The sequence below is a fragment of the Pipistrellus hanaki genome, assembly GCF_964339955.1.
Source record: "Pipistrellus hanaki genome assembly, chromosome: X".
Classification (NCBI taxonomy): Eukaryota; Metazoa; Chordata; class Mammalia; order Chiroptera; family Vespertilionidae; genus Pipistrellus; species Pipistrellus hanaki.
In genome coordinates this window covers 15382200-15405876 of record NC_140524.1, presented here as the reverse complement: position 1 = coordinate 15405876, position 23677 = coordinate 15382200, and positions in this window count along the sequence as shown.

The following is a 23677-nucleotide window of genomic DNA, read 5'->3' as shown; positions in this document are numbered from 1 at the left end:
ATCATCGATCAGTTGCCTCTTGCATACCCCCTACTGGGGATGTGCCCGCAACCAAGGTACATGCCCTTGACCGGAATGAATCCAACCCGGGACCTTTCAGTCTGTAGGCCAACGCTCTATTCACCGAGCCAAACCGGTTTCAGCAAGAATGATAATTTTTAAATGTGAAAGACATTTTCTCCTCTTTTCTGCACTTTGAGGATTAATAAATACTGGTTTCATTATTTTTTGTTTTAAAATTTTTATTGGGGTGACATTAGTCAACATGAACATACGGATTTCATGTGTGGATTATTAATTTACAAAATCTAAATATAGGACCATGTGCCCACCACCCAAAGTCAAATCTTCTTCTGTCACCTCATATTAGGACCCCTTTCTTCCCCCAACCTCCTCCCTCTGGCAACCATCACACTGCTATTTGTGTTCATAAGTTTCAGTTTTATATCTCACATATGAATGAAATCATATGGTTCTTAGCGTTTTCTGTTTGACTTATTTCATTTCATATAATGTTGTCAGGGTCTTTCCATGTTGTTGTAAATGAGGCTATTTCATCCTTACTTATGGCCATGTGGTACTCCATTGTGTATATATACCACATCTTCTTTATCCAGTCATCTGTCATAGGGCACTTTGGCTATTTCTATGTCTTAGCCACCGTGAATAATGCTACAATGAACATAGGGGTGCATATATCTTTGTGTATAAATGATTTCAAGTTTTTTGGGTATATACCTAGGAGTGAGATTAGAAGGTTCTGTTATATTTAGCAAGGATATTCTTCTGCTGTAATGTGGCAAAGTAAAGAAGAAAAGGGTAGAAGTAGGGAAGCTAGTATGTATCCCTTTGTGATAACCGAGGAAAGACATATAGGTAGATAGGCCATGTTGGTAGCAAGAAGTCATTAAATCATATATATATATATATATATATATATATATATATATATATATATATATATATTTTTTTTTTTTTTTTTTTTTTTTTTTTTTTTTTCAAAGAAGAGCCAATAAGATTTCCTGACAGTTTGGATATGAGGTGTGAGAGAAAGAGGAGTAAAAAAATGACAAGTTTTTTATCTGAGGAATTGGAAGGAAGAACTTGTTATTAGCAGATGTATTGAAGACTGCAAGGTAGTATAAGTTTAATTTCTGACATGGAAATTCTTCTGAATAGGAAGAAAACTACAAGTTTGGTGTCCTCGTAGTCAATGGAGAATGTATATTAAGTAAAAAGAAGTAACAACTGGCCTTGACCAGTTTGGCTGTTGGTTGAGCATAGTCCTGTGCATTGAAGGGTCGCAGATTCTATTTCTGGTCAGGGCACATCCCAGGTTGCATGTTTGATCCCCAGTTGGGCTGGAGGCAACCAATTGATGTCTCTCACATAGATGTTTCTCTCTCTCTCTCTCTAAAATAAAATTTAAAAAGTAGCAACTGAATCTAATGATGAGTCAGTGAGATTGAAGACAAAAGTGTGCATGGCATTTAGCAACATGGAGGTCATTGCTGACCTGGAAAGGAGCTGTTTCAAAGAAGAGCTGTTTCAATGCAATTTGAAATTGATGAATCACAACTCTTTTCTGGAGATTAATTGTAATGGAAAGAGGAGAAGTGGGTCAGTAGCTGAAGAGAGAGATGTGAACAAGAGAACTTTTGTTAAGATGGGAGAGTTAATAAAACATTTGTATCTTTATGGGAATTACACAATATGAGAGATATATTGATTATGCAAGAGAGAGAAAGAAATTAATTGCTGGTTTGGTATCCTTGAATAGGTGAGAGGAGATAGAATCTAATGCACAGGTGGAAGTGTTAGCCTTCTCTAGAAAAGTTTATCTTCAACAACAGAAGAGACAACACCATATATAGGAAAACAATTCAGGCAGATGGGAGAATAGTAGAAACTCATAGACTTTCTTTCCTAATTGTTTCTCTTTTGTGTGAAATAAGATGAAAAGTCATCAGTTAAGAGTAAAGTTGCCCAGCCAGACAGGCTCAGGTGGTTGAGCGTCATACTGTGCACTGAAAGATTGCCAATTCAATTCAGGATCAGGTGCATACCTGGATTCTAGGTTCGATCCCAGGTTGGGGCACATACAGAAGGCAACTGATAGATATTTCTCTCTCATGTTGATGTTTCTCTCTTTTTTTCCCCTTCCTCTCTCTCAAATAAGTAAAAATATACATCATAAGAGAGTAAGGTTGAGGGAGGCTTTGGAGGTTTAAGGTGAGATGAATGTGTGAAATAGATATTTAGGAAGGTGAAAGATTTGATGAAATGGTGACCTACACATTATTTCTCTGGCAGCAATAAGTCATCTGTTCAGGTACATGGCCATAAAAATTAAGTTGTCAGTATAAATTTTGTGTTTTTCTCCATCAATGTTCAGGTGTACAAATGCAAGTACAAAATGAGCAGAAGGTTGAATTTAACCAAAATTGCAGTTTTTTCAGCAAATGAAGATAAAAGAGAGACAAGTGTGTTGGAGGGGTATGCAACTTAATCGTGGACTTCAAAGTTGATAAGGAGGGAAGTGAAGGAATCAAGGGAATGAAGAAGATACCAAGGTTCTAGGACTAATGGATTATAGATTCTTGTGTGGTCAAGAACTGTTGGATTTAGAGGTTCTGGAGAGAGTGAGTCAGAAAGAATAGAGGTGGTAATGAGGTTGGAATTCTCAAAATTATAATTAGAAAGGATTCAAGTTAGTAGAATTAATACAATTTAAGGAGCATGGCTATGGAAATGAATAAATGAGATTTGGTGGAAGATGCAGTTATTTGAGAGAGAGGAGGCCAAGGAACGAAAATCCAGTGTATTGAAAATATCATCCATGTGAGACTGAAATCACCAACAGTTATGACAGAAATAATATATCTCTCCCTCTCCCTTCTTCTATGAAATCAATAAAAATATGTTTTAAAAAAATAAATAGTGAAAGGAATGTGTAAGTTAAACTCTTCAATGATTATGTTATCTGGAGGAGAGATATCTATTCCTCTTGTTCCTAATTGCCCCTCCAACCTTCCCTCTTTCCCAATTACTCTCTTCCCAACCCAGCTTTAAACCCCATACTATCAGATTTTCATCTCATTCACAGTCACCTATAGAGTAAGCCCAATGGTATGAGGGAAAAAGAATAGGCACTATTTGAGAATTTTTCTGGGAAAGAAGTGTCTAGGTTTCAGTTAGACTCTAAAGCAGGAAGGTAAAGAAATATTGAAAGAAGAGATATTGAAGAGGATATTGAAGATTTTGCTGATAAGTTCTAGAAGGCAGTAGAGGTTTCAAATATTAGAGAATAGTAAGGGATAATGTAAAATAAAGGGATGTCTGGGGAAGGGAGGGAGCCTCTGGGAGTTCTGAGCATCTTATAGTGATAGATATAATCTGGGATAGTAATATGTAAAAATATGATGCTCAGTGTGTTCATACCTTTCTCCAAGCCTTTCTTTCCTAAAATGTATGTGTGGAACATTATTGAATGAGCTGAGTATAAAATTATTATGTAAACTCTAAAGCACACTATAAAATTAAAGGATTGCTATTATGGAGATTATTATTATTTCATGATACATCTGGAATCCTACAAAGCAGAATATTCATAAAACACTGGAACATTTTAGCCAAAGGAATTTGAATTAAAAACCGCTAATGTTGAAAGTCTGTGGATGTATGGTTGCTTAGATGAGTGCAACCTAAATCATGAATAATCAGAGGTAGAGAAGCTTTCAGAATGCCACTTTGCAAAAACTGCTATGTGTGTAAAGATAGCAAGGGGTTGACTGTAGGTTGTGGACTTCATATTGTTTAAGTGTCCTATGAATAGTTTTTGAATAGTCTTCAGAATTTAACTTCCTTTTCCTTTTTAATATCTGACCCACAGGCATAAAACTATGAATCACTGGGCAACTGGTTCTAGAACACTTGCATTGGATGTTCAAACTCTGTTTATTTACCTCTTTATGATATGACCAGAGGCCCAGTGCATGAAAATTCATGCACTGAAGTGGCGGTACCTCAGCCCAGGCTTCCCTCTCACAATCCAGGAGCCCTCAGAGGTGGGAGGCGACTGACAATCAGGGGAAGGTGATGCTCCATCACACCTCTGATGCTGCCACTACCAGCAGCACAACCCTCAGCCAGCCCTGGTTACCTGAGCCTCAGGTGGCCCTGAGAGGCTGGGCAGCTGCCATCTGAGGCTTGCCTGCACCTCAGGCTGGCCCTGGGTGGCTGGAAAGCTGACATCTCAGACTTGCCTGTACCTCAGGCCTGCCCTGGGTAGCTGGGGGGCTGAGGGGACTGGGGTCTCTGGAAACAGGCTGGCAGGCTATGTGCCTGCCACCCCAGCAGGGCTGAGGGGACTGGGCATCGCCATCTTGTGGCTGTGGGTGCTGCCATATTTGAGGGTGTGACAGTCAATTAGCATATTCCCTCCTTATTGACTGTGGGTGCCGCCATCTTTGCAATGGCAAGAGGGTCAATTAGCATATTTCCTCTTTATTAGATAGGATTTCCCATCCTATAACAGCTTGTGTATGTCCTGCTACTTCTTCAAAGACCAGCTAAATGTCATCTTCTCCCCAGAAAGGGATATCATATTTGCACTGTACACATAGGGTGTTTCATTTAATCCTTTCTTTACAGGTGAGGAAATCAAAGATGCCGAGGTTAAGTGACTTGGGCAGTGATTAACACATAATAAACTTTTCATAAAATTTCTTTTTTTAAAAAAAATTTATTGATTTTTCACAGAGAGGAAGAGAGAGGGATAGAGAGTTAGAAATATCGATGAGAGAGAATCAACAATCAGCTGCCTCTTACACACCCCCTGCTGGGGATGTGCCTGCAACCCAGGCACATGCCCTTGACCCTTCAGTCCGCAGGCCGATGCTCTATCCACTGAGCCAAACCGGTTTCGGCTTTTCATAAAATTTCTGATGGATAGAATTAATTATGCTTTTCCTCACAGAGGAAGGGATATATCATAATTCTTAAAATCATTAGTTTTGAAATTAAGTTATTCCCTTATATTCTTGGAATTTCAATGACTTTTGCTATATAAAGGAAATGATACCAGCTTCATAGGATTGTGGAGATTAAATGTGATACTGTGATAAATCTGCTTAGCACAATGCCTGTCACATAGTAGGTACTCCATGAATATTAACTATGGTTGTTATAACAGAATGTGTTTTTAGAAAAATTTAAAATTAATTTTTGTTCATATAAAACTCAAATTTAACTGAAAATTCCATATTTTTATTTGCTAAATATATCCACATGACACTAGTTCCTTTTGTGAGCTCTCATTTTCTTGGTGAATACCTTGAGAAATATATTAGAAAACAGATGCAGTTGAGCCGTAGCTTGTTCCTTGAATGTGAGCCACTTGCTTTTGAGAAGTTCACTAGGCTGTCATCTTGCAGTGATAAAGCAGAAATATTCTGGCATTGTCATCTAGAAAAAGAAGAATATGAATTATTTTTAAGTGTTTCCTCTGTCCTTTAATATTATCAACATTTTACTACTACTACTACCACCCCTAATAGCCTTGTGTGAACACTGCTAATGATATTGCCATTTTAAGGATGAGAAAACTGAGGTTCAGAGAGTTTGACATTTGAAACTTATACTTGAACCCCAGTAGACTAAATTGTACTCCTACCCTCTTATGTACTATGCTACATTGTGTGCAATGATATCTACAACCATAGCAGATAACTGCATACAGAATACTGTGGAAAGTGGTTAGATTCACTTAGATATCATATTTGTAAGGAGCCAATTATCCTGCCTGCCTTGGATTCAAGGCCTGGTTAAGCTCCTTTATATGGGCACCAGTCTGCTAGCTCAGTACTCTCCCTTATATCAAGGTCTGTGCATTTACCAGGTAATTTTTTTCTAGGCCGTTGGTTTCTACTCATGAAATTCAAATTTCAGAAGCAGACACTATATAGCCTTTTGTTATCTCTCAACTTTACTAGGTTTATTAGTTCACATGAAACAAACACAGCAACATAAAATACGATTCCAGCATGTGTTTGAGTTCCATTGATAATCAGGAATATAAACCATATTTTTTTCTAGATAGTTATTTTTTAAAGCCAGGATAGAAACCTTTCACCATAACAATCCAAGTAAGAGTTCTGACCAGTCTCAGACTCTTCAGGGAGGCTCCAAAGAAGGCATTTTTAACTCAGTTTTCATGGTAAAGGCCATATTCAATTGCTATTCAAAATTATGTGACAGTGGGTTAATCCAGCCCTTGCTGCTATCCATCTTTCATTTTTACAGCATTCTATACTCCTTGCGAAGAGGTGATATATCAGGAAGCAGTGAAGTAGGCAAGGGAGACACAGGCACTCAATAGCCCCTTATTAGAACCAAAGGTACTCAACCAAAGCCCTCTTTTATATGCTGACTTCTGAAATTAGAAGATGATAAAACCACAAGACAAACATTCAGCCATACTACCTTCTGTTAGACAATATTCTGCCCACCTTCTCTATTTTCCCCCTCTCCTGGCTTGCATATCAATGATCTATTCCTGTTCCCTTTTCATCATTCAAATGTCAGGCCCCATAAATCCTTGCCTGGATGGATTATACAATCTTTGTCCTACTCACTGTCAGAAACAAGTATCTTTAATTTGTGTTAAGAGAATGCTTTGTTCTCAGATTATTGGTCTGAGCAAAGTGAGCATGATTAGTTTGCATTGCACACCATACAATCTGACAACAGTTCTCACAAGGATTTTTAATAAGGCTTTTCTGGCTTAGCTCCAAAATCCAAAGTGTTCTCAATTGCATGCTCCTAACCACTTCACATACTCTGAAATGTAAGCTGTAGTTATGGACTTGAGCTCTAGGAGAGATGCCAGACCGCAGCTCATGTGTAGGGACACAAGGACTAAGGCCTAAGTGATTCAGTTGAGTTCAGACATAGACCCAGTTATGCTGCACTGTGAAATGCATCAGCTGGGGCTGAGAAATTTTCAGAGAGGTTTCCCATGAATCTCCCTAAAGTGTTCTACACTAACCATGCAGCTTTTAAGTTTGTGAAAATTTGTTGTTGATTCAGCAATAAGCAATATATAAGTCATAGTTTTACTTGCCCAAACAAAATAAATCTTTGGAATTTAAATTCTCCCCAGTATACGCATAAGAAGCAAATTCAATGGAAGCATTCAGGACTGGTGGGTATTGCTACTAAATCTTTTAGAACATAAATCTTACATACTTTTAGAATAAATGTGGTTTCTTCTGATTAATGGTACCTTTTTCTTACATTCTTTAATATTTACCCTGTGGAAAAATGTTAGTCTAAAATTGAACTATTTGTGGTGCCCTCTTTAACATTACCTATGTAAACCCTCAACTGGCCTACAAAATACAATGGGTATTTCAGTCTTTTTTTTTTCTTCCCAAAGAGCCATGGATTACTAAATAGCTCTATACATTCAAGGATTTAGAGTTTCCTGTGAGTTCTTTGTGTTTACAAAAGGACATTGAGCACAAGTATTCCTCTGAATTGGTAATTCATCTCTATTTTCTTTGGGGTGTTTTTGATGATATTCATCAATTGAAATGATACCTTACAAAACAGATCACAACTTACATTTTCCCAATACTATAGTTTTATAACTTACGTTAAAGCAATCTTACCATTAGATGTCCTTTGTGTATACCACTGGTCGATAAAATCTTACTATGAAAAACATCTCCCCCAGTTTCATTACACATAAGAAATTACCAAAGATTGCTTTAAACTCCTAACACAGCTCTGTGTGAACTTTCCTAGAACAACTCAGACACCTCTTCCTGCCACTTTATGCATAAATTATTCTATCAAAGAACTGGTATTTATTCTGAGCTCTTTGAAATTCTAATCACTTGTATACACCTCCCCAAGCCAGTTGTCTTTTGAAATTTGGGTTACTTACAATTGGCTATTCATAAGTAGTGAAATATACAATGTGGAGTGCCACCCATTTAGGAACCTTTAAAGATTCATTGTTCCATTTTCTTTAATGGAAATTTAAATGTTTGATAATGATTTAAAAATAACTCTGCCACTTTCTTTATTTTAATATTAACATCCTTTGTAATATCTTCTGTACATTTTGAATAGCTCATCCGATTTTCTTCACCTGCCCCAATGCTAGTAACCAATATTTTACTCTCTGATTCTATGTGTTTGACTTTTGAGTTCCAAATATAAGTGAAATCATATAGTTTTTGTCTTTCTCAGTCTAGCTTACTTTACTTGGTGTAATGTCTTTGAGCTCTATCCAAGTAATAGCATCTGGCAGGATTTTCTTCTATTTATAACTGAGTAATATTCCATTGTGTGTATATATCATTTCCTTTATTCATTCATCTGTAATTGGATATATAGGTTATTTCCATATTTGGCTATTATTCATAATGCTGCAATGAACATGGGAGTACAAATAGCTCTTAAAAATACTGATTTCACATCCTTTGGATATATACCCAGTAGTGAGATTACTGGATCATATAGTTGTTCAATTTTTAATTTTTTGAGGAACCTCCATACTGTTTTTCATGACTGTAACAATTTAAATTCTCATCAACAGTGTACAAATGTTTCCTTTTCTCCACCCTGTCCCCAGATCTTATTAACTGTCATTTTTTTTATAATAGCCATCATTACAGGTGTGAAGTGAAATCTTATTGTTGTTTTGATTTGCATTTTCATGATGGTTAATGATGTTGAGCACCCTTTCATGCATCTTTTGGCTATTTGTATATTTTCTTTGGAAAAATATATGTTCAGGTCTTTTGCCCATTTTAAATCAGGTTATTTATTTATATGCTCTTGATTTGTATTAGTGACATATATTTTGCAATTAATGCCTTATCAATTATATAGTTTGCAAATATGTTCTCCCATCTGTAGATTGGTTTTCCTGTTTTTATTGTTTTATGTGTTGTGAAGAAACTTTTCAGTTTAATGTAGTCCGATTTGCTAATTTTTGCTTTTGTTGCTTGTGCTTTTGGTGTCACATCCAAATAATCATTGCCAAGATCAATGTGAAAGAGATTTTGTCCCTATTTTTTTCCTAGTGATTTTGATGTTTCATGTCTTACATTTAAGTTCTTAATATATTTAAAGTTAATTTTCACATATCATATAATATAAGGTTCAATTTTTTTTCTTTTGTGTATGGATATCCAGTTTTCCTATCAATATTTATTTGCACCATGCTCTTACCAACTGAGCTAACCAGCCAACTGACATGAACAATTATTTAAGAGACTATTCTTTCGGCATTGTATATTTTTGGCTCCATTGCCAAATATTGGTTAACCAAAAAGCATGAATTTATTTCAGGCTCTTAATTTTGATATATGCAAAGATGTTCACCTTCGAAATGCAAATCAAATCTATAATGAGATACCACCTCACACCTATTAGAATGGCCATTATCAACAAGACAAGAAATAACAAGTGTTGGAGAGGTTGTGTAAAAAAAGGTACCCTAATCCACTGCTAGTGGTAATATAGACTGATAAAACCACTATGGAAAGCAGTCTGGCGATCCCTCAAAAAATGAAGAATAGAGCTATCATATGACCCAGAAATTCCTCTCTTGTGTACAATCCCAAACATTTAAAATCACATATTTGCAAAGATATATGCACCCCTACATTAATTGTAGCATTATTTATGTTGGCAAGACATGGAAACAACCAAAGTGTCCTGTGATAGAGGACTGGATAAAGATGTAGTACCTATTCACTATGGAATATTACTCATCCATAAGAAAAGATGAAATAGTGTCATTTGCAACAACATAGATGGACCTTGAGAACAGCCCCTTCCTCCAGTTTTCAGGCAACCAACGCAGCTACACCCAGATCCCACCCTGAATGTATTTTAAAAAATCTAAATAGTCCCTGAGAGCCCAAAGGGACTGGACTAAAGACCGTATAGAAGACTGGGATCTTAAGCCAGCCAAAGGAACACCACTTCACTTTTTCATTTTATTTTTTTAATTATTATTATTTTTTAAAATATATTTTGTTGAATTTTTATAGAGAGGAAGAGAGAGGGATAGAGAGTTAGAAACATCAATGAGAGGGAATCGCACACCCCTCTACTGGGGACGTGCCCGCAACCAAGGTACATGCCCTTGACCAGAATCGAACCTGGGACCTTTCAATCCGCAGACTGACATTCTATCCACTGAGCCAAACCAGTTTTGGCTTAATTATTATTTTAATTTATTTTTTTCTTTTATCTTTGTTTCCCTGTGTTTATTTGTTGCTTTATTTTCTATTTCTTTTCACATTATTTTTCCATCACTCTATTTCATTTTATTTTCAATTACTATTTTTTATTTTTTATACCATTTTAAATCAATTTTTGTAAATTTATTATTATTATTATTATTATTATTATTAATATTATTTTCTTCTTGTTCTCTTTCTTCTTATCCACCCATCCCCTTTCTACTTCCTCTACACTGAACTGAGGACCTCCCCATATCCATCCAACTCTTAACCTTATATTTTGTACAGAAGCTCAGCTTATACAGATTCTTCCCCCACCCTCTTTGCTGGGTGTTTGGTGTTTGTAATTTTTTTCATTTATCTATTGGTTCTGTGGTGTTTTCCATATATATATATTTTCTCATTTGTCTTCCTTTTTCCCCCTCTCTAATCTTTTTTCTCTCTTTGATATCATTTGTCCTCTCTTTTCTCTCCCCTAATTCTCTTTTCTCAGGTGGTTACTTATAGTGTGGTCATTGGTGTCATGAATATATTTGTGCTTTGTTCCCTTTGCATTGTGTTTTGTTCAGGTGAATTTTATCCTGTCTGGCCAGGAGTTAGAGAGTGAGCCATATTAACCAGACAACTGGAGAGGAAATTCCATCCACGAACTAGTCAAAAGCACCCCAGACACAACTACAGAGGCAGGAAGAAGGTGGCAGTGAGGGAGAGTGTGAGTGAGGGAGTAAAAGAAGAATGTGAGGTTGTGTGTGTGTGTGTGTGTGTGTGTGTGTGTGGTACAAGTAGATCCCACAGAACCTTCAGGGACAGGCTAACCAGGCTCACCTAACTAGGCAGCTTCTGCTCCCATTGCAAACAGTACTGGGAGGCTGGCTTGTCCTCAGAGGCCTAGACATTTTGGAGGGGAGAGCTGTTGTAACTGGGAGCCCAGCCTCACCTCCACCCAGGATACCCTCAGAAAACACCTGGGACTCTACAGCTACCCCTACCAGGGACATGCTACCTCAGCTATGGTCCCATGGTCAATGAATCTCCAACTACCCTGGGCATAGGTTCCTGTGAGTTCTCTATGACTGGCCCTATGCTTTAGCTCAGGGCACTGCAACCATGCAAGCAGCAGACACATGAGCAGCCTGCTCCTGTCCAAGGAGCAGCAGCCCCACAAACAGACCGCCCCAGGCCTAAGAACAGCAACCTCATGTGACCTGCCCCTGTCCAAGGAGCAGCAGCTGTATAAGTGGCCCACTCCCTCGTTGGAGGATCAGTAACGATGTGAGCAGCCTGCCTCATCTGAGGAGCAGCAGCCACAAGAGCAGCCGGCCCACAATTGAGGAGCAACAGCCCCACACAGCCCACCCCCATCTGAGGAGGAGCAGCTGTGCACAGCCCACACCCTGCCCCTGTCCGAGGAGCAGCAGCCACAGGAGAAGCCTGCCCCCATCTAGGGAGCACTAGCTTTGTGAGCAGCCTAACCCCATACCAGGAACAGCAATGCTGCAAGCAGCCCACCTCCACTCCAGAAGCAGCTGACGCCTGAACAGCCCACCCTGGACTGAGGAGCAGCAGCCACACAATCATAACACTCATGTCCAAAGAGTGGCAGCCCTGTAAAACCCGCACTGGTCCAAGGAGCAACAGCCACATGCATCCTGCAACTGTCCGATGAGCAGCAGCTGTGTGAGCAGCCCACCTCCATATGAGGAACAGCAGTGTCATGAGCAGACTGTCCCCATTCAATGAACAGCAGCCGCCCGAGCAGCCCTCTTTAGTCCAAGGAGCAGCAGCCACACGAACAGATTGCCCACATCTGAGGAGCAGTAGCCTCGTGCAGCCCACTCTGGTCTGAGGAGTAGGAGCCACATGCAGCCTGCACCTGTCTGATGAGCAGCATCTGGATGAGTGTCCAGGCCCCATACAAGGAGCAGCAGCCGCACATACAGCTCACTCGCACCTGAGGAACAGCAGCCATGCAAGCAGCCCATCCCCCATCTGAGGAGCAGCAGCTGCCTGAACAGCCCACCCCAAACTGAGGAGCAGCAGCCATACAAGCAGACCGCCCTCGTTCAATCAGTTGCAACTCTGTGCAGCCTTCACTGGTCCGAGGAAGAGCAGAAGCCACACTCAGACTGCACCTGTATAATAAGCAGCAGCTGGATAAGCAGCCCGCACTCGCCCAAGGGGCAGCAGCCACATGTGCAGCTTATTCCTGCCTGAGGAGCAGCAGCCACACAAGTAGCCCGTCCCCTGTTTGAGAAACAGCAGCTGCATGAGGAGCCTGCACCCATATGAGGAGCACCAGTCTGGCAAGCAATATGCCCCCCTTCTAAGAAGCAGAAGCCTCATGACCAGCCCACCCCACTGAGGAACAGCAGCAGTATGCAGACAGCCCTGATCCAAGGAGCAGCAGCCATGTGAGTAGCCCATCCCCATCCAAGGAACAGCAGCTGTGCAAGCAGCATCCCCCAACAGCCAGAGAAGACACCACTGCTGTGAACAGCACCCACCAAAGGAACCACAGCTAACTAAAGAGCAGCTACTTCAGCAACCTTAGATGCCTGAGGAGCAACTGCAGCCTGAGGAGCCACTGCTGCCCAAGGAGCAGCCCCTACATGACTCAACATGTTAGTGAGATCAGTTAGTGAGACCAAAAATGGGTGGACAAAAGAACTAGCCAAAAAAGTACCTAATTAGGTGAAACAGAGGCAAGCAATATGTCAGAAAAATAATTTAGAATAAGGGTCCTACAGTTCATAAACCAGATGGAGGAAACAATCAACAACTTATGTAAGAATCAAGAAGAAATGAGTGGAAAATATCAATAACTGCTGCGACTAGTTTGGCTCAGTGGATAGAGAATTGGCCTGCAGACTGAAGGGCCCTGAGTTCGATTCCAGTCAAGGGCCTGTACCATGGTTGTGGGTACATCCCCAGTAGGGGGTGTGCAGGAGGAAGCTGATCAATGTTTCTCTCTCATTGATGTTTCTAACTCTCTATCACTATTCCTTCTTCTCTGTAAAAAATCAATAAAATCTATTTTTAAAAATAAATTAAGTAAAAACCAAGAAGAAATGAAGAGTGATATAGCTGCAATAAAAACACCATGGAAAGTTTAATCAGTAGACTAGGAGAAGCAGAGGACCAAATTAGAAAATTAGAAGACGAAAGCAAAACACACCCAAACTGAAATGCAATTGGAGAAAAAAATTAAAAGACAGGAGGAGAGCCCAAGGGAGCTATGAGACAACATTAAATGAAGCAACATATGAATAATAGGGGTTCCAGAACAACAGGAAGAGGAACAAGTGTTAGAAAACCTATTTGAAGAAATAATGTCAGAAAACTTCCCTGAAGTGGGGAAGAAAAAAGTCACACAAGCACAGATAGTCCCAAACGAGATAAACCTGAAAAGACCCACACCAAGACACATAATTACAATGGCAAATGTTCAGAACAAAGAGCGAATCTTAAAAGCTGGAAGAGAGACATAGAAAGTTACATACAAGGGATTTCCCATTAAATTATCAAATGATTTCTCAACAGAAACACATCAGGTCGGAAAGAATGGAAGGAAATTTACAAAGTGATGCGAAGCAAGAATACTCTATGCAGCAGGCTATCATTCAAAATTGAAGGGGAAATAAGGAGCTTCACTGACAAAAAAAGACTAAGGGAATTTATCACTACCAAGCAAGCCATGCAAGAAATACTAAAGGGACTGGTGTAAAAAGAAGAAATAAAAAGGTAAGAAAAAAACACAGGCTCAAAAAAAATAAATATTGCTACAAACAATTACCTTTAAATATAACTTTAAATGTAAATATACTACCGTACTTTCCGGCGTATAAGATGACCCCTAATTTTACAGTTAAAACATAGGTTTAGGCCTATATTCGCTGTATAAGACTACCCTCCACTTCCGAGGCAACACCAGTTCTTTTTTTAATAAACTGCCTCTCTGACTCTGGCCAATCTGAGCAGGTTTTTTACTATATAGAACACAGTGTAGCTTCGGGTACAGAACATGTATAATTTGCATGCATAAAAAGCCTGCTTGGATTGGCTGAGTTAGAGAGGCGGTCTATTAAAAAAAGAACTGGTGTTGCCTCGGAAGTGGGGGGTAGTTTTATACAGCGAATATAGGCCTAAACCTATGTTTTAACTGTAAAATTAGGGGTCGTCTTATTCACTGGAAAATACGGTAAATGCTCCAAACAAAATACATTGAGTGGCTGAATGGATAAAAAGGATGAGCCATATATATGCTCTTTACAAGAGACCCACCTCAGAACAAGGGACTCACACAGACTGAAAGTGATGGGATGGAAAAATACCTTTCAGGCAAATGGAAATGAAAAAAAGGCTGGGATAGCAATACTTATATCTTACAAAATAGACCGCAAAGTTAAGGCTATAATAAGAAATACAGAAGGCCATTTCATAATACTAAAGGGATTGATACAACAAGAGGATATAATCCTGATAAACATATAATAGATGCACCTAATGAAGGAGCACCCAAACACATAAAAAATAAATAAATAACTCCTGGAAGATATTAAGAGAGAGATCAACATCAATACAATCATAGTAGAAGACTTTAATACATCACTGACATCACTGGATAAATCCTCTAGAAAAAAAATCAGCAAAGAAACAGCAATCCTAAATGACTCACTAGATGAGATGTACTTAATTGACATCTTCAGATATCTTCACCCCAAAGACATGGAATATTCATACTTCTCAAGTGCACATGGAACATTTTAAAAAATAGATCACATATTGAGTCACAAGCAAAGTATCCCCAAATTTAAGAATTTTCTCAGTCCACAATGGCATAATACTAGAAATAAACTATAATAAAAAAACAGCTCCCAAAATTCAAACACTTGGAATCTGAATAGCATGCTATTAAACAGTGATTGAGTTATCAATGAGATCAAAGAATAAATTAAAAATATCCTGTAAACTAATGACAATAAAAACAAATCAATTCAAATATATGGGTCACAATGAAAGCAGTCCTGAGAAGGAAGTTTATAGCACTACAGGCCTACGTAAAATAAAAAAATAAAATAAAAAAATAAAAAAGAATAAATCATCCAACACTACCACTCAAAGAATTAGAAAGAGAGCAAAAAGAAAAACCCAGAATTAGCAGAAGGAAGGAGATAATAAATATGAGAGCAGAAATAAATGACATAGAAACAAACAAAAATACAAAAGATCAATGAAAGCAAGAGCTGGTTCTTTAAAAGGGTAAACAAGATTGATGAGTCTCAAGCCAAGTTCACCAAGAAGCAAAGAGAGAGGATCCAAATAAACAAAATTAGAAATGAAAGAGGCAAAATAACAACAGATGCCACAGAAATACAAAGAATTGTTTAAAAATACTATGAACAACTCTATTCTAACAAACTAGACAACCTGGAGGAAATGGACATATTCCTTGAAAAATACAATCTTCCAAAACTCAATCAGGATGATTCAAAAAACCTCAATGGTTAATAACTATGGAAGAAATTGAAATAGTCATCAAAAAGCTTCCAGCAAACAAAAGCCCAGGGCCAGACAACTTCAAAGGGCAGTTTTATCAAACATTCAAGGAAGAACTAAAACCTATCCTCCTAAGAATATTCCAAAAATTTCAAGAGGAAGGAACACTTCCAAGCTCATTCTATGAAGCCAGGATCACCCTAATACCAAAACCAGATAAAGATAACACATCCAAGAGAATTTCAGGCCAATATTCCTCATGAATCTAGATTCCAAAATCCTCAAAAAAATTCTAGCAAATTGGATCCAACAGGACATCAGAAAGATCATATACCATGACCAAGTAGGATTTATCCCAGGGATGCAAGTATGGTACAATATTTGCAAGTAAATAAATGTGATACATCACATAAACAATTTGAGAGATGAAAATCACAGTCATATCAATTTACACAGAAAAAGCATTTGACAAAACCCAACACCCTTTCTTGATAAAAATTCTCAGCAAAGTGGGAATAGAAGGATCATATCTCAACATAATAAAAGCCATATATGACAAACCCACAGCCAACATCATACTCAATGAGCAAAACTAAAACCATTTTCCCTAAGAACAGGAACAAAACAGGGATGCCCACTCTCATCATTCCTTTTCAACATAGTACTGGGAGCACTAGCCATTGCATCCAGACAAGAAGAATAAATAAAATACATCCAAATTGGAAAAGAAGAAATAAAACTGTTCTTATTTGCAGATGACAAGATACTGTACATAGAAAACCCTAAAGACTCCATCAAAAAAATTATTAGACTTAATAAATGAATTTGGCAATGTAGCCAGATACAAAATTAATGCCAAGTAATTTATGGCATTTCTATACATCAATAGTGAATTTACAGAAAGTGAGACTAAAAAAGCAATCCCATTTACCATTGCACCAAAAATATTAAGATATCTAGGAATAAAATTAACTAAGGAGGTAAAAAAAAAAACATATACATGAAAAACTACAGGACACTGAAAATAGAGATAGAGGAAGACATAAATAGATGGAAGTACATACCATATTCATGGATTGGTAGAACCAACACCATCAAACTGTGCACACTACCAAAAGCAATCCATAGATACAATGGACTCCTCATTTAAATACCTACAGCATATTTCGCAGACCTAGAACGAACTTTCCAAAAATTCATCTGGAATAAAAAAAAGACCCAGAATAGCCACAGCAATCCTGAGAAAGAACAAAGTTGGTGGGATCTCTATACCAGATATCAAGGTGTATTACAAAGCCACTGTTCTCAAAACAGCCTGGTACTGGCACAAGAACAGACATGAAGATCAATGGAATAGAATAGAGAACCCAGAAATTGACCCTAACCACTTAAAATTTGACAAAGGAGTCATGAACATACAATAGAGTCAAGCCAGTCTCTTCAATAAATGGTGTTGGGAAAATGGGACAAATACATGCAAAAAAAAAAATGAAACTAGACCACCAACTTACACCACACACAAAAATAAACTCAAAATGGATAGAGGACTTAAACATCAGACATCATAAAAATACTAGAGGAATCCACAGGTAACAAAATCTTAGACATATGCCGAAGCAACTTCTTCACTGATACTGCTCCTAGGGCAATAGAAACTAAAGGGAAAATAAACAAATGGGACTACATCAAAATAAAAAAAAACTTTTTCACAGCAAAAGAAACCATCAAAAAAATAAGAAAACCCACTCCATGGGAGAACATATTTGTTATCACAGATCAGAGTTTAATCTCCAACATTTACATGGAACTCATACAATTTAACAAAAAGAAGATAAACAAACCAATCAAAAAATTGGCAATGGACCAAAATAGATATTTTCCAAAAGAGGACATAAGGAAGGCCAAGAGACATAAGAAACCATGCTTACAGCCACTAATCATTTGATAGATGTAAATCAAAACGACATTGAGATACCATCTCACACATGTCAGAATGGCTATCATCAACAAATCAACAAATGACAAGTGCTGGTAAGAATGTGGAGAAAAATGAACTCTCATGTACTGCTGGTGGGAAGGCAGACTGGTGAAGCCACTGTGGAGAACAGTATGGAGTTTATTCAAAAAACTAAGAATGGAACTGCCATTTGACCCAGTGAACCCACTTCTAGTAATGTATCCCAAGAAACTAGAAACACCAATCAGAAAGGATATATGTATCCCTATTTTCATAGCAGCAAAATTTACTATAGCTAAGATTTGTAAACATCCAAAGTGCCCATCAGCAGATGAGTGGATTAACAATCTGTGTTATATCTATACAATAGAATACTAGGCTGTGGTAAAAAAGAAACAATTCCAGCCATTGGTTCTTCACAGTACCCTCATTTGATTCTGATTGGTCAGTTCCTATGCCAGTCAATGTCTCTGGGCATATCAGTGGGGGCCTGATCAGAAAGGCAGGGCTGATCATCAGCCCCGGTGGAGGCCTGGAGAGAAATGGAGGCATATCTGCTGGTCAGACTGGGAGAAAAGAGAGAGGCAAGTGCTGATCAAAAGCTGTCACAGAGGCAATGGATTGGTCCCTACTTCTCTCTTCAGGCTTCTCTCTGGTCCTGATTCAAAGTCCCCTCAGCAGTCTGGGCTGGTGCACTGCACCTGCAGCAGAAACAGCCAGACTGGGTTGCCACAGCAACCGAACGCTGACTGCAGGACTTCTGGTTGATGGAGCCTCAGTTGTTACTGGTCGTTATGACCCAGGGTTTTTATATATTAGGATCAGAGATGTGCAATCATCATAATAATATAAAAATCAAATATATTTGTCACACTCAAAATAATGTCTGCATTTGGCAACATTCACTCCTTATTTCTCTTATACTCTGCCCTGGCAAGCAATCACTAATATGGTTGGTCTCTATGAATTTGCTGGAAAGTTCATGTAAATGTAACCATGCAATGTGTAGCCTTTATGCCCACCCACTTCCAAGCATGAAGTTTCAACCACCTTATAACATGTATCATTATTTCATTTTTTATGGCTAAATAACATTCCATATTATGGATATATGACATTTTGTTTATCTATTGATGTAATAAATTGTAATATTCTTAATTTGTAAGATGAATTAATATTAGATTATTAGAAAAGGAAAACTGTAATATTAAATGACCTCAATCTGTCAAATATATGGTCCAAAATCAAGTAAGACATTTTGAATAATTTAACATGTATTGTGAATAGAAGTTCATATAGTTATTAAATATGTAACTTAAGCAGAATTTTTGTGTCTGGAAAATTTTTGAATTAAGAAACCCTCCTTCATAATGCATGTATTCCATCTAATGTAGAAATGGTTCCATCTTTGTACTGTGTCTGTTGGTAATAATTGCTGAGAATTCTTTGAATGCTCAGAGTTTTCATGTTTGTGTTTCCTTAGCTCTATATTTTGTCTTTAATTGCATAGAATGAAAGACATGATCCTGTCTTTCAAAATGCTCTGCAAAATATCTTTCAAAAGATTTTACCCTGACCCCTCCCAGCTCTGTTGCATTCTGTTTGAGGGGGTATTGCCACTTTTGTCAGCCCTGGCTATGTTTCATAATGAGAGAATAGATACTTCTAAATTGACTCTTCCCTGGCAAATGTCCGCAATATTGTGTAATTTAACAAATTCTCTGTAACAGTCACTACTTTTTAGGCACCTATTCATTTCTCATAACAACTCTTAAGAGTACAATTTGAGGCATTACTATTATTATCCACATTTTACAAAATATGCTAATTTGTTAAAGAATAGAGTGCTGAGAATTGTCAAAGCTGGACCTAGAACTGGTGAAATCTGGCTTTAGACTTCACACCATTAACAATTCTAATCTATGAGGAAAAGCGAGGCAAAGAAAGGTGAAACGAATTGGACAAAACTCTCTAAGGGGAGCTGGACTTTTACTTCTCTTGACTCCTCTGGTGCTTCCAGAGCTTTGCCCAAACCCCTTACCATTAGTTTTTCACTACATTGGAAGGGGCTGTATAAGATGTTGGATTCTTTCTGGATGGCCTCCAGTGGACATCTACTTAACAGCATAAAGCTAGAGGGACGTTTGTGTGAATTGGTTCCCAGGGTCTTAAGCTTTATGTATTCTGCCACTACTGCTATTGCTTCCAAATCCAGCTGGCTCCTCCACCCCTCTTAGATGGCTGCCTTCATTCACCTAACCACTGAAGAATCACAGCTGTGCCCTCTTTTCATAATCCTCAAAGCTCCCAGACCAATATTCACTTGAATGAGTTTCTATCACTCTGTACACATACACACCAGAAGCTATTCCTGGGTGGGATGAATGAAATCGTTCTTTGTTGCTATGACAAGTTCACAGGCAGCCAAGATTTCCCTATCCCATTTAGAAATAGAGACAGGGAGTTACTAACATCTATATAAGTACTGAAAATTAACTGATTTCCAGTTAGATGCCCTTGAGGTACCCAGGCCTCCAGCCAGCTTAATTCCTATTCCCTCCCTCAGCCATAATACCTTACACTTTTTGCCAAAGCTGCTTCCTCAGCTGTAAGACCTCATGCTGTGACAAAGATAACTGACTGTATAAATTAGAAGTGGAACCCATAGCAGGCACAATGAGAGCTATATAATCTCACAATCTAAGGGAATGTTTCACACCTATCTTGCCAAAGTTTGTATATGTTAATAAATGAGGGCACTCTGACAGTAAAAATCCCTCCTTCTGCATTACCATATTATATTTATTTTTGTCTTCAAAAGGGTTATTACCTTCTCAAATATTTCCCAGAAGAAAATATGGAGCCAGCAAATACTATAAATGTCCAAATTTTATCTTGGTGAAATTCATATTATAGCATCTCACCTATAAAACTATCAAATCTTGGAATGTGTTCATCCTAATAAGTTGGCCCCTTCCTTATAAACCTGGATAGAGAGTTCACTGGGATTTTGCCCTAATTTCCTGTGCCCTGAAATATCCAACACTGCTCACCTGATGTTTTACATATGTGTGTAAAATATGATATGAAATCTTTGCATTCATTTTTGCCTGTGAAATGTTTGGTTTTACTAATTTTAAAAAAATATACCAGGCTCTGAAAGATCTGGGCATTAGTATTTCAATAAGGTAACAGATACAGTGCCCAACGCAATGCTTGGCATATAGTAGGCACTCAGTACTTCATTCTTTCTTACTCAGCAAATGTTTATTGATCATTTCCTGCGGGCTAAGCACTGTGATGGACACTAGGGATGCAATGATACTAGTAAATAAGATAAAAATAAGCTTTCCCTTATTCCATAGAGACCATAGTTTTGTAGAGCATACAGATAAATAAGTAGACCATTGTACTTTGGGTGGTAACCACACAACACAATTATACTATAGAATTCTATACTTGAAATCTATATTATTTTATTAACCAATATTGCCCAAATAAATTTAATACATAAATTACAAGTAAATAATATATGCTATGCTTGTTATGGTAGGAAAAGGCAGGATGCTCAGGAAGCACAAAACAGAGCCCCAGAGCTGGTAGATTATGACAAGCAATCCAGAGGAGTGGTGTTTTTGCTGAGCCCAGAAGGGTGCCTGCTGTATGAGGAGGGTATGGGATATTTTATACATAAAATGGAGCTTATAGAATAGTTTCATAAGAAAGAAAGAGCAGGAAGCCCTGGTTGGGCTTTAGCATTATTCATTTTTCAGATTTCTCTTGATTCCCTGCCTAATATTTCTTGTTTTGTACCTCAAGAAGTTCAGCATTCTATTAACTCATTCCTAGCAATGAAAGGTCCCAAGACTATGCCTGGAACTGAACCTATGCTGCCAATCATCTTATTTAATAGCATTAGTAATTATATTTGTTAAGTCTTCAAATAATTTGAAACTTCTATAAAAACTGACACTACACTCACCCCTACATGTGTGGAAATTCCTCCTTTCTCCTTGACACAGGGACAAGGTTATACAGTGCTTTAGTATTCTTGCAGAATTTTCAGGCAAAACTAATTTAGCACCATATATCTTTAAAGTCATTACAGCAGCATTTTTGAGAAGAGAAATTTCAAGAGGATTTTATAAGGAAGCATAAAGACCCAAGATTTATTTGCCAGTGATAGGTAATAAGTGCTGCTCATAGACTTGGATAAATCTTGTTACAAAAGGAACTGATTACCTCACTTACCCTTTCATTCACCAGAGTCTTGAAAGCAATATTGTAACAATACCTTAAATTACTTTGCAATGTAATGGAAGACTATGTAATGGATGAATGTATAAAATGGAATACTATACATATGTATGATATATATCCCCCAAAATGTACACACATACTTTGAATAATTATAAAGGCAGTGTTTATTAAAATACGTTTAATTTTCAAAATTGGGCTATTAGCTGTTTCAGTGTATATACATTTTTTCTCGACCAGGATTTTAACCACCTATGTCCCCTCCCCCTGGTCAAACTGGCTGGACCCCACCCATGCACCAATTCATGCCCTGAGCACCTCTAATATATAATATGCATTCAGAGATCATAATAGTCTGGCAACTCAGTGTATATATATGTGAAACACATATATTCGTTCTCTCTTTCTCTCTCTCTCTCTCTCTCTCTCTCTCTCTCTCTCTCACACACACACACACACACACACACACACACACACTCACATAATTCTAGTCTGGGTCCAACCTGTGGTTGTTTTTGTTGTGTTGCCTACCAATTTTTTTGTGTGTCTCATGCTAATCTGTACTTTATACCATTTGCATTGGTATGACTGTCTCTATCAGCTTTATATCTGTGTTAGTGGCAGGAATACTTTGTCATTCTGCATACAGTTAACTGAGATCATACATTGATTTTAGAGTCTTTATCATTTTTATTTTTATTTCTAAAGTTTTCCTCCAATAGACACTCTGAAATTCCAGTTGTCAATTTTGAACCCTCTTTGATATTAATTGTCTCCATTTTTACTGTGTAAATGAGATGGTTTTATTAGTCCATGAATTATTTTAAGGAAGATAATTCTTAGCAGTTTTGGTATAACCTGGGAGGGAAAAAAAAGAAAATCTTCCATTGCAAAGAAAGTATGAAAATGAAGATCCTTCATCTTTCACCATATTATACTCCTGACTACAAACATCTGATGGTTTCCACTTTAGCTTTTGTGATGACCATGCTACATATACTTGGCAGGCAAATTTATGAACCAGAAGGATGACAGGACGTATTTGTTTGGTTCAGTCTCTAAAAGTCATCTGATAGCCCTATTCTCCTCAAGTCACCCTAGAGATACACTACAGAAGTACCTCTTAAATTAATGGCCAGTATAAGTATATTTTTCACTATTAATTTATTGCAGCAAAAATAAATAAATAAGCAATATAAAGGAGGTGAAAACTTTTAACAATATGTTAAAACTATATATATATATATATATATATATATATATATATATATATATATATATATAATGCAAATTAGGCCTAACAGTCACAACCAGCTCAGAAGAAGGCTGTGCTTGCAGATCGGTGGAGGGGAGGGAGAAGAGGAAGGGGTAAGGACTGTTGCACAATGAGGCAAGCCATGGATGGCAGAGGCAATGAACAGATCCAAAGACAGCAGGGAGGAGAAGGCTCCCACAGAGAGCAGGGAGCAAATGGTCTCCACAGTCACCAGCAGGTCCAAAAGATAGCAGGACGAAGTGGGGAGAAGGGTCTGCCAGTAGCCACAGTGACGAGCAGGTCCAAAGACAGCAGGGCTCAGCAGGCCCCCACAGAGAGTGGAGAGCAAATGGTCACTGCAGCAACCAGCAGGTCCAAAGACAGCAGGGAAAAGCAGACCCTGCAGAGAGCAGGGAGCTAATGGTCACCTGGTGAACAACACAA